Below are 11074 nucleotides of genomic sequence, written 5' to 3' on the forward strand. Positions count from 1 at the left end.
TTTAAAAAAAGAAGCAGCATGCTCCTGAGAGAACAAGGATACTTCTCTGTCTAGACTTTTTACACCTGTCATACGCTCATCTCTTATTCGAAGACTGAGCCAACATAACCACAAGCTGCGTGACCAGTGTTCTGAAGAAGCAAACACGTGAACAGTGGTGTGTGGTGTACAAGTCAGTCATTTTCATGACCTCGTTTCTGCTAAACTAGTGATCAGACATAACTTGCTGCTGCCTGATCTGGCTACAAGGTGGTAGAATAGTGTAGTTAAGAAAACCTACCTTAGCAAAGGAGGGGCTCCAACCTCTCGCAGCAATTACAATCCCACAAAGCCTGCAGCTCTGGACACCCCTCATTTAGTTGATAAAGGATGTAAAGGGTACCCACCAATTTTTCCCCGTGGGTGCTCCAGTCCCGGAGCACCCACAGAGTCAGCGCCTATGCTGGGGATTACAGTGGATGAGAAGCTGGATATGAGTGTGCCCTTGTTGCTAAGAAGGCTAATGGCATATTGGGCTGCATTTGTAGGAGCATTGCCAGCAGATCGAGGGAAGTGATTATTCCCCTCTGTTCGGCCACAGGCCACATCTGGAGTATTGCTGAGGCCACATCTGGAGTATTGCGTCCAGTTTTGGGCCCCCCACTACAAAAAGGATGTGGACAAATTGAAGAGAGTCCAGCGGAAGGTAATGAAAATGATCAGCAGCACATGATTTATGAGGAGAGGCTAAGGGAACTGGGATTATTTAGTCTGCAGAAAAGAAGAGTGAGATAGCAGCCTTCAACTACCTGAAGGGTGGTTCCAAAGAGGATGGAGCTAGGCTGTTCTCAGTGGTGGCAGATGAGACCATTGCTCCTTGTCTTGTCAAGTTGCAGTGGGGGAGGTCTAGGTTCGATATTAGGAAAAATTATTTCTGTAGGAGGGTGGTGAAGCACTGGAATGGGTTACTTAGGGAGATGGTGGAATCTCCATCCTTAGAGGTTTTTAAGACCCAGCTTGTCAAAACCCTGGCTGGGATGATTTAGTTGGGGTTGGTCCTGCTTTGAGCATGGGGTTGTACTAGATGACCTCCTGAGGTCTCTTCCAACTCTAATCTTCTATGATTTCCCCTCTGCTCCTATTTGTTCCCCAGCCACACACCACTATTATTTTTATTTATTATTCATATTATGGTAGCAACAATCTCATGCTCACTTGTGTGGTATAAACAAGGTAGCAGGAGTATGAATTCCAGGCTCAGACTCAGAGCCGCTAACGCTGCTTTGCATTGATCCAGCTCGGTATAGTATACCTTAAATTGGCCTAAATAGCCAATTGAGGATCCTCCTTATTTAAAAAGAAACTTTGAATGGCATAAAGCCAGTCCTGCACCTCCACCTCTCTCTCACAGCCCCCTGAGTTCTGAGGAAACTCCCTTGAGCTCCTCCCCTGCCTTTCCTCCCCAGAAGCAGCTGCCCCCAGGAGCCTTCAAGGGGATATCTTCAATACAGAGAGAGCTACAGACTAATTAATCCAGTATCATGCTGCATTAATTTCCCACCGTCATATCAACTGGAGTTTGGGAAGGATTATGTGGGTCCCTCTACCCCTACATACAGATCACCTGTCGCCCTCCCTCTGTTGCTCCATTCCCAATCCTGATTACCAACCATGCAGAGAGTTCCCTGTATTGCAAAAAATCTCTCTTTTTACGAGTTTTCCAGGTGCAATATATTAATGGAACAATCAAACCCCGGTGAGGGAGGGAGCAAGGAACCTAAGAGTCTCCTAGAAGTCAGCAATGGAAAAGATTTAAAATTCAGAATCCTCATTACAGCCCTTTTCTCGTCATAATTACAACCTATGATGGCTGGAAATCCTCTCTTGTAATGGAAAAGATGGCCGTCCAGGGCTTGTACTGTTCTTTGCCTGATTCCTTTATAATAAAGTGCTCTAGGATAATCACATATCTGGACTGGCTAAATATTCCTATCCCTACAACTGAAGGCAGAGGATGCTTCATGCTGTTGAAACGAACTGCTTGTTCCACTTCAATTGTAGGGATTGTTCATTTTAAAGTTACATCAGGGGAAAGAAACTCTAGCAAAGGTTATTAAAATAAGCAGTATTTTGTTATTTGTCATATTTCTCATTTTTTGTCATTCCACATTTCAGTGTTTTATAATAAACCTGCATGGTACCCTGAGGTTACTTCATTGTTTGTTTTATAAGGTGTCTCATTCACCATTCATCTGTGAAAGCAGCATTGTTTTTGAGTCCTGCATCCCAAATCAGGACTCTTTATGAGCCACTCTATATAACACAAACAAAGGTACCCTCTGGGCACCATATAAATTAATAGCAGAAGTGTATTTCTTTTCAACATAAATGTTTCATCCAGGAAATTTGATTTCTCTGATGGAAGAGTTTCTCTTAATGAACTTGGCACTATAGGCACAGACTGTTATCGAGGTATTTGTCTTCTACAGGCACACCACAAGCTGGTCTGCATCACACTCAGACAATGGAGTTCTAGTACTGATTATTTAGTCTGCAGAAAAGAAGAGTGAGGGGGGATTTGAAGGGGAACAACTAACATGAAGGGGAAAGGAGTCCAGGAGAGCTGGCTGTATTTCAAGGAATCCCTGTTGAGGTTACAGGGACAAACCATCCCGATGAGTCGAAAGAATAGTAAATATGGCAGGCGACCAGCTTGGTTTAACGGTGAAATCCTAGCAGATCTTAAACATAAAAAAGAAGCTCACAAGAAGTGGAAGGTTGGACATATGACCAGGGAAGAGTATAAAAATATTGCTCGGGCATGTAGGAATGAAATCAGGAGGGCCAAATCGCCCCTGGAGCTGCAGCTAGCAAGAGATGTCAAGAGTAACAAGAAGGGTTTCTTCAGGTATGTTGGCAACAAGAAGAAAGCCAAGGAAAGTGTGGGCCCCTTACTGAATGAGGGAGACAACCTAGTGACAGAGGATGTGGAAAAAGCTAATGTGCTCAATGCTTTTTTTTGCCTCTGTCTTCACTAACAAGGACAGCTCCCAGACTGCTGCGCTGGGCATCACAATGTGGGGAGTAGATGGCCAGCCCTCTGTGGAGAAAGAGGTGGTTAGGGACTATTTAGAAAAGCTGGACGTGCACAAATCCATGGGGCCGGACGAGTTGCATCCGAGAGTGCTAAAGGAATTGGCGGCTGTGATTGCAGAGCCATTGGCCATTATCTTTGAAAACTCGTGGCGAACGGGGGAAGTCCCAGATGACTGGAAAAAGACTAATGTAGTGCCAATCTTTAAAAAAGGGAAGAAGGAGGATCCTGGGAACTACAGGCAAGTCAGCCTCACCTCAGTCCCCGGAAAAATCATGGAGCAGGTCCTCAAGGAATCAATCCTGAAGCACTTACATGAGAGGAAAGTGTTCAGGAACAGTCAGCATGGATTCACCAAGGGAAGGTCATGCCTGACTAATCTAATTGCCTTCTATGATGAAATTACTGGTTCTGTGGATGAAGGGAAAGCAGTGGATGTATTGTTTCTTGACTTTAGCAAAGCTTTTGACACGGTCTCCCACAGTATTCTTGTCAGCAAGTTAAAAAAGTATGGGCTGGATGAATGCACTATAAGGTGGGTAGAAAGTTGGCTAGATTGTCGGGCTCAATGGGTAGTGATCAATGGCTCCATGTCTAGTTGGCAGCCGGTGTCAAGTGGAGTGCCCCAGGGGTCGGTCCTGGGACCGGTTTTGTTCAATATCTTCATAAATGATCTGGAGGATGGTGTGGATTGCACTCTCAGCAAATTTGCGGATGATACTAAACTGGGAGGAGTGGTAGATACGCTGGAGGGCAGGGATAGGATACAGAGGGACCTAGACATATTGGAGGATTGGGCCAAAAGAAATCTGATGAGGTTCAATAAGGATAAGTGCAGGGTACTGCACTTAGGACGGAAGAACCCAATGCACCGCTACAGACTAGGGACCGAATGGCTAGGCAGCAGTTCTGCAGAAAAGGACCTAGGGGTGACAGTGGACGAGAAGCTGGATATGAGTCAGCAGTGTGCCCTTGTTGCCAAGAAGGCCAGTGGCATTTTGGGATGTATAAGTAGGGGCATAGCGAGCAGATCAAGGGATGTGATCGTATCCCCTCTATTCGACATTGGTGAGGCCTCATCTGGAGTACTGTGTCCAGTTTTGGGCCCCACACTACAAGAAGCATGTGGATAAATTGGAGAGAGACTTAAGAGGAGAGGCTGAGGGAACTGGGATTGTTTAGTCTGCAGAAGAGAAGAATGAGAGGGGATTTGATAGCTGCTTTCAACTACCTGAGAGGTGGTTCCAGAGAGGATGGTTCTAGACTATTCTCAGTGGTAGAAGAGGACAGGACAAGGAGTAATGGTCTCAAGTTGCAGTGGGGGAGGTTTAGGTTGGATATTAGGAAAAACTTCTTCACTAGGAGGGTGGTGAAACACTGGAATGCATTACCTAGGGAGGTGGTAGAATCTCTTTCCTTAGAAGTTTTTAAGGTCAGGCTTGACAAAGCCCTGGCTGGGATGATTTAATTGGGGATTGGTCTTGCTTTGAGCAGGCGTTTGGACTAGATGACCTCCTGAGATCCCTTCCAACCCTGATATTCTATGATTCTGTGATTCTATGATTTGATAGCAGCCTTCAACTACCTGAAGGGGTGTTCCAAAGAGGATCCAGTTAGGCTGTTCTCAGTGCTGGCAGATGACAAGACAAGAAGCAACAGTCTCAAGTTGCAGTGGAGGAGGTCTAGGTTCAATATTAGGAAAAATTATTTCAGTAAGAGGGTGGTGAAGCACTGGAACGGGTTAGCTAGGGAGGTGATGGACTGTTTGGCCTGATTTTCCAAGGTGCTGAACACTCACTATTCCTATGAAGTCAGTGGGAGTTTGGGGTGTTGAAGACCTTCTGAAAATCAGGTCATCTATGAAAAAAACTAACCATGAAACAAAGATAGCAATGCAGCTGCCACTTCATGCACAGTCACTTCAGACAATGATCCTTCATAATCTGACCATGTCTATCCATGTTGCAGTGTCTACAATCACCTTTTTTAAATGATGAGCTTCATTCTTTTTTCACTGATTTGAATCAGCAGTAGCCCCACTGAAATCAATCCAGTTACATCAATATAAAACTAAGGGAAGTGAGAGGAGACGTAGGCCCAGCATACTTACTTTTGATCTAATCAGTGTGGGTAGTTAATTGTCTCAGTGCTAAGCTTTCCTTCCTATGAGATCTGGCATGTATAATGCTTGCTAGGAATCCTTGTCTTGCTCATCCAGTTTCCTGAGCAATCTTCAGATATGTTCATTGCTTGGTGATCACATTCTAGCATCTAGCAGAAAGCAGAGAAGTCTAAACCTACAAGAATTTAATTTAAGAAAATTTGGAATGGTAGGTAACCTTTATTTTAAATCTATGTCCCCCAAAGAATTTTAGGCCATAAAATCAACATACAAATTGCATTCCATGGACCATATTCTGATCTCAGTTACACTGGTATAAATCCAGAGTAATACCTGTGACTTTGATTAAGTTACTCCAGAATCATTCTCGTGGAAATGAAAGCAGAATCTAGCTCCATAAACCCTTTGCTTAAACAAATCATCACCCCAGAACCTAGGTCCCAATTCTGATCTTTCAACTGTTTTACACTGACTTCAGTGCACATACTCCTGATTTAACTGAGGTTAGAATCAGGACCCAAGACTGTCATATTGCAGATTCACACCTCCTCAGTTCAGGAGGCTATTATCTTCTGTCTTAATATTTTTTCTTATCTTTTGTTACCCTGATGAGAAATTAGAGTGCTTTCACTCTCCCTGCCCTCCTTCCCTCTCAGTTAACAGGTTGCATTGTATGGTATTGTATAGATAGAACATCCAATGAACAGGCAGTTAATGATTGTAAAGGAAATATTGAAATGTGTTACGCTAGTGAAAATTATCATGGATTAGCTGTTTGGTGTATCTTCTGACAAAAGGGGTAGAAAGTTGGCTAGATTGTCGGGCTCAATGGGTAGTGATCAATGGCTCCATGTCTAGTTGGCAGCCGGTGTCAAGTGGAGTGCCCCAGGGGTCGGTCCTGGGACCGGTTTTGTTCAATATCTTCATAAATGATCTGGAGGATGGTGTGGATTGCACTCTCAGCAAATTTGCGGATGATACTAAACTGGGAGGAGTGGTAGATACGCTGGAGGGCAGGGATAGGATACAGAGGGACCTAGACAAATTGGAGGATTGGGCCAAAAGAAATCTGATGAGGTTCAATAAGGATAAGTGCAGGGTCCTGCACTTAGGACGGAAGAACCCAATGCACCGCTACAGCCTAGGGACCGAATGGCTAGGCAGCAGTTCTGCGGAAAAGGACCTAGGGGTGACAGTGGACGAGAAGCTGGATATGAGGCAGCAGTGTGCCCTTGTTGCCAAGAAGGCCAATGGCATTTTGGGATGTATAAGTAGGGGCATAGCGAGCAGATCGAGGGACGTGATCGTCCCCCTCTGTTCAACATTGGTGAGGCCTCATCTGGAGTACTGTGTCCAGTTTTGGGCCCCACACTACAAGAAGGATGTGGATAAATTGGAAAGAGTCCAGCGAAGGGCAAAAAAATGATTAGGGGTCTGGAACACATGACTTATGAGGAGAGGCTGAGGGAACTGGGATTGTTTAGTCTGCAGAAGAGAAAAATGAGGGAGGATTTGATAGCTGCTTTCAACTACCTGAGAGGTGGTTCCAGAGAGGATGGTTCTAGACTATTCTCAGTGGTGGAAGAGGACAAGACAAGGAGTAATGGTCTCAAGTTGCAGTGGGGGAGGTTTAGGTTGGATATTAGGAAAAACTTTTTCACTAGGAGGGTGGTGAAACACTGGAATGCGTTGCCTAGGGAGGTGGTGGAATTTCCTTCCTTAGAAGTTTTTAAGGTCAGGCTTGACAAAGCCCTGGCTGGGATGATTTAATTGGGGATTGGTCCTGCTTTTGAGCAGGGGGTTGGACTAGATGACCTCCTGAGGTCTCTTCCAACCCTGATATTCTATGATTCTGTGATTCTATGAAAACTGTGTATTGGACTGTAATTGAAGTGTAGTTCTCTAGGATTCAGGACCAATGAACGTGAAACACAGTGAATCTCGCTCCTCAGCACTAATGTGCAAAAAATATCAATATAACTCCTATTGTACTTTTCAGTTCACAGATGGAGTTTTCTGAATTCACCTGCCTGCTTGGTGGTTTTATTTTTGTGAATTTCATTTCATTTAAACAAATGGAGCAAAACATGCAGGGGGGACTTCTTCAATTCTGGAAATATCTGAGATAGACATTCTGGACCCCACTCTGGCTGGTCTTTGCCTCCCCTTCAGTACAAAGCAGCAAGAATACTGGTTTAACCAACTACCTGGGAATTCCCTGAGTCAGAAGAGATACCCAGTTGGCTTTCAGCCAGTTTAACAACTCCCGGCACGTGGGACAGGCTATGGTGTCTTTATGTCTTGGCAACACCTAAAAGCCATGGAAAGCTGTTGTAAATTAGAGCAACCTTCAGGCAGTCTTCTCTCTAGATACTTCCCAATTTTCTTTTACAGTTATTAATTTCTCAGCCATTTTCTCTTCTATAGCCCTAACAGTTTCTCATGAGCCCAGTAGGGGTATAATTAAGCCTGTTACCCTAAAATCTAGCATTTGTAGGGCCAGATCCCTTCATCTGGTTCACTTGGTGCAGGGCCTAGGGTGGATAGGGAAAGACGGCTCTAAGCCGGGGTGGGCAAACTTTTTGGCCGCAGGGCTACAGCTGGGTATGGAAACTGTATGGGGAGACATGAATGCTCATGAAATTGGGGTTGGGGTGTGGGAGCAGGTGAGGGTGCAGGCTCTGGGGTGGGGCCAGAAATGAGGAATTCACAGTATGGGAGGAGGCTCCTGGCTGGGGCAGGGGGTTGGAATGCGGGGGGAGGGGCTCCGGCTGGGGGTGTGGGCTCTGGGGTGGGGCTGGGGATGAGGGGCTTAGGGTGCAGAACAGTGCTCCAGGCTGGGACCAAGGGGTTTGAATAGCAGCAGGGGGAGGGATCAGGGCTGGGCCAGGGGGTTGGGGCATGGGAAGGGGTCAGGGGTGCAGGCTTCGGACGGTGCTTACCTCAAGCAGCTCCCAGAAGCAGCGGCATGTTCCTCCTCCAGCTCCTACACGGAGGCACAGCCAGGCGGCTCTGTGAGCTGTCCCATCCGCAGGCACCGCCCCTGTAGCTTCCATTGGCTGCGGTTCCTGGCCAATGGGAGCTGTGTGGGTGGTGCTTGGGGCTTGGGCAGCATACAGAGCCCCCTAGTTGCATCCTACCCTTAGGAACTGGAGGGGGGACATGCTGCTGCTTCCGGGAGCTGCTCGGAGCCACGGTACATGCAGAGTTGGGCAAGCCTCTGACCCTGCTCCCTGGCTGGAGTGCCGGCGCAGGGCAAGCCCCAGACCCTGCTCCCCGGCGGGAGCTTGGGGGCCGAATTAAAATATCTGATGGCTTTGACAATGGCGTAGTTTGCCCACCCCTGCTCTAAGCCACGGCCTTAGGGCTGCTCCATTGGCTAGAATTGCCCACTAAGCATTGCTCCATTATCCAGGAATTGCTGAACTTTACCTTCACACACACACCTCCCACTTTACACCTCTGAGATGGCCAGGAATGCCCCCTATATATGAATAAGAGTGGATGACAGTCAGGCACTCTGTTACTTTAGGAGAACCCCCAGAAGTCTGGCTAAGGCCTCCCTTCATCCCCTATGCGCTAACAAAGAGACTCAAAGAAGACATAGCCATGGACCACAATCTGGCCTGTGACATATAACAGTCCACTTAAGCACAGCTCTTTGAAAGGAATAGGGCTACTAAAAATATACTTTCGGTGACTCAAACCAAAAGATCCTGTTTGCAGAAATACAGTGAAGCTCTTTTAAACCAGCTAAAACAACACATGTCATCAGCACATTAAGAGATGTATTGTAAAAACTAGATTAACTTTCTGGGCCTGGTGCTGACCTCAGAGCAGTTTGGAACATCCTGACTTCAATGGGAGTTACTTCTGATTTACATGAGTGTAAGTGAGATCAGAATCAGGCCTATTTTCTGTGTACTAAATGAAAATTGATTTAGCATAAATGACAAAGCCCTCTTAAATGACTCTGTTAAGAAATATGATGTCTGAAAGGCAAAAAAACTTGCTACAATTTGGTTACGCTTTACCCGGTCTCTACTGTCTTTGGAATTGCCTTATTTTAATGTTCCTGTTTCTTGCATTTGTATTCAGACAACTTAAAAACTCTCCCCAAGTGACCACCTTATTACTTTCAGTGGTTTGGGGCCAGTTTCTTCACCCCAATCCCCAAACCTCTCAACCCATTCTAGGAATTACATGTCCTGTTTCACTGCTGCTGTACATGATAGCAGATCTTACCACCCAGGTAAAAATAGTAAAGGAAGTATTTGTTAATTCTTCAGTATTTTCAAAGCCACTAGTTCTGGCTAACTGCTAGAGGACCCATTTGTGGATTGATCTCTATCGCAAAGTACTGTGTCACCCAATCTCACTGTTCTCCAACATGCTGCAGCACGCGGATGGGCAATATAATCTATATGAAAATGAAGGAGCAAAATATATGCAGAGCTTCACTGCTGGTGCAGAGGACTGGAAAATATGTTGTATAATACATCATTTCACTGGAATTTCTCATTTTCAGGACATTGGTTCTAATATTACTGCCGTCATAGGGTTTAATGTCCCTATAGTGGAATTCCAGCATTAAAAAAAAAAAAAAAAATCTATGGCTCGTAGCCAGGAATGCATGGCTCACTAATTTTGACCTGTCTGACTATTTTAGGATCTGTGTCTAGCTGTGTCGGGGACTGAGCTCCCAGGCACCGAGGTGTCAAATAACTGGTGAGAAAATTTAAAATAAACAAGCACACACTCAATCCCAATGTTTTTAAACTATCTGTAGAAATTCCATAACAACAAAAGATCTTGTGGGGCAATATGTCTTCTCTCTGTGTTCTTTTGATATTTTTCCTTTTGTTTGACTTTAATGATTGTAAAGTGATTTAAGATATCGTCAGGATATTGTGAGAGATGGAATTGTTGGTAACAACTAAGAATCCCCTGTTGACTGAAAACTCACCATTTTCACTTAGTGTGTTTCTGTCTTCACTTCTGTCTTCTAAAATAATTCTGTATATCCATGGTATTAATTAACATTTCTCTGCCAGGTTGAGGCTGGCCCTGTACGTCTTTGAAACACAGTTATGATTTAATGCACAGAAAGTTTCAAATGGGTTAGAATGACACAATTCCATTCTCATCACATTGTCCTCTCTCTTTGGAAGACTGAGCGATGTTATCCACACTAGGAAATATGTTGTGCCGTCAACTGTTTCTTATCTATTATACAACTAAAACAATGGCTTTATAGCCAGGTTTGGAAGTGCAGAATAACACCAGGATGCAGAAATAAATGTGACTCCTAGCACAGGATAAAATGAGACGATTCCTCTGGGGTGGCCAAGCTGTTAATTTGAAAAAACCCTTAGGAATGTGTTACAGAGGCAGAATGGGGAATTCCAGGCATAGGCTGCCCCAATAAGCAGTAGGATTTGCCAAATATAGAGTTTCAGCTATAAATACCGCACATTCATGTGCCCTTGAATACTGCCTGTAAGTTGGTGGCTGTGAGATAGTGATTCCTGAACATGTCTCAGTAGGCCAGTTTGGGAGCCAGACAACCTTAGTGGTTACTGTCCATGAGGTAGCTGTCTGGGAATACAATCCTCAGAAGAAAAATCACCAGTTCTAAACAGCTAGATCCAGACTTCTAGAGCACTTTAAAGTTTCTGTGTTTCAGGTTATACATCGTGAGCCAGATTCCCAGGTGCCCCAGAGAAGCTCATGGTGCATGCAAGTGGGCAGGGGCATTGGAGGCTTTCTGACACCTTTCCACCTCCTGATCTCTGGGGCTACTCAAGGCCAAACTTCCCCACCCCCAACCCCAAACTCAAGTTAGAGCATCCTCAGGGCTGCTCTGTCATACACTGGCA

This window comes from Lepidochelys kempii, chromosome 5, assembly GCF_965140285.1.
Source record: "Lepidochelys kempii isolate rLepKem1 chromosome 5, rLepKem1.hap1, whole genome shotgun sequence".
Classification (NCBI taxonomy): domain Eukaryota; kingdom Metazoa; phylum Chordata; order Testudines; family Cheloniidae; genus Lepidochelys; species Lepidochelys kempii.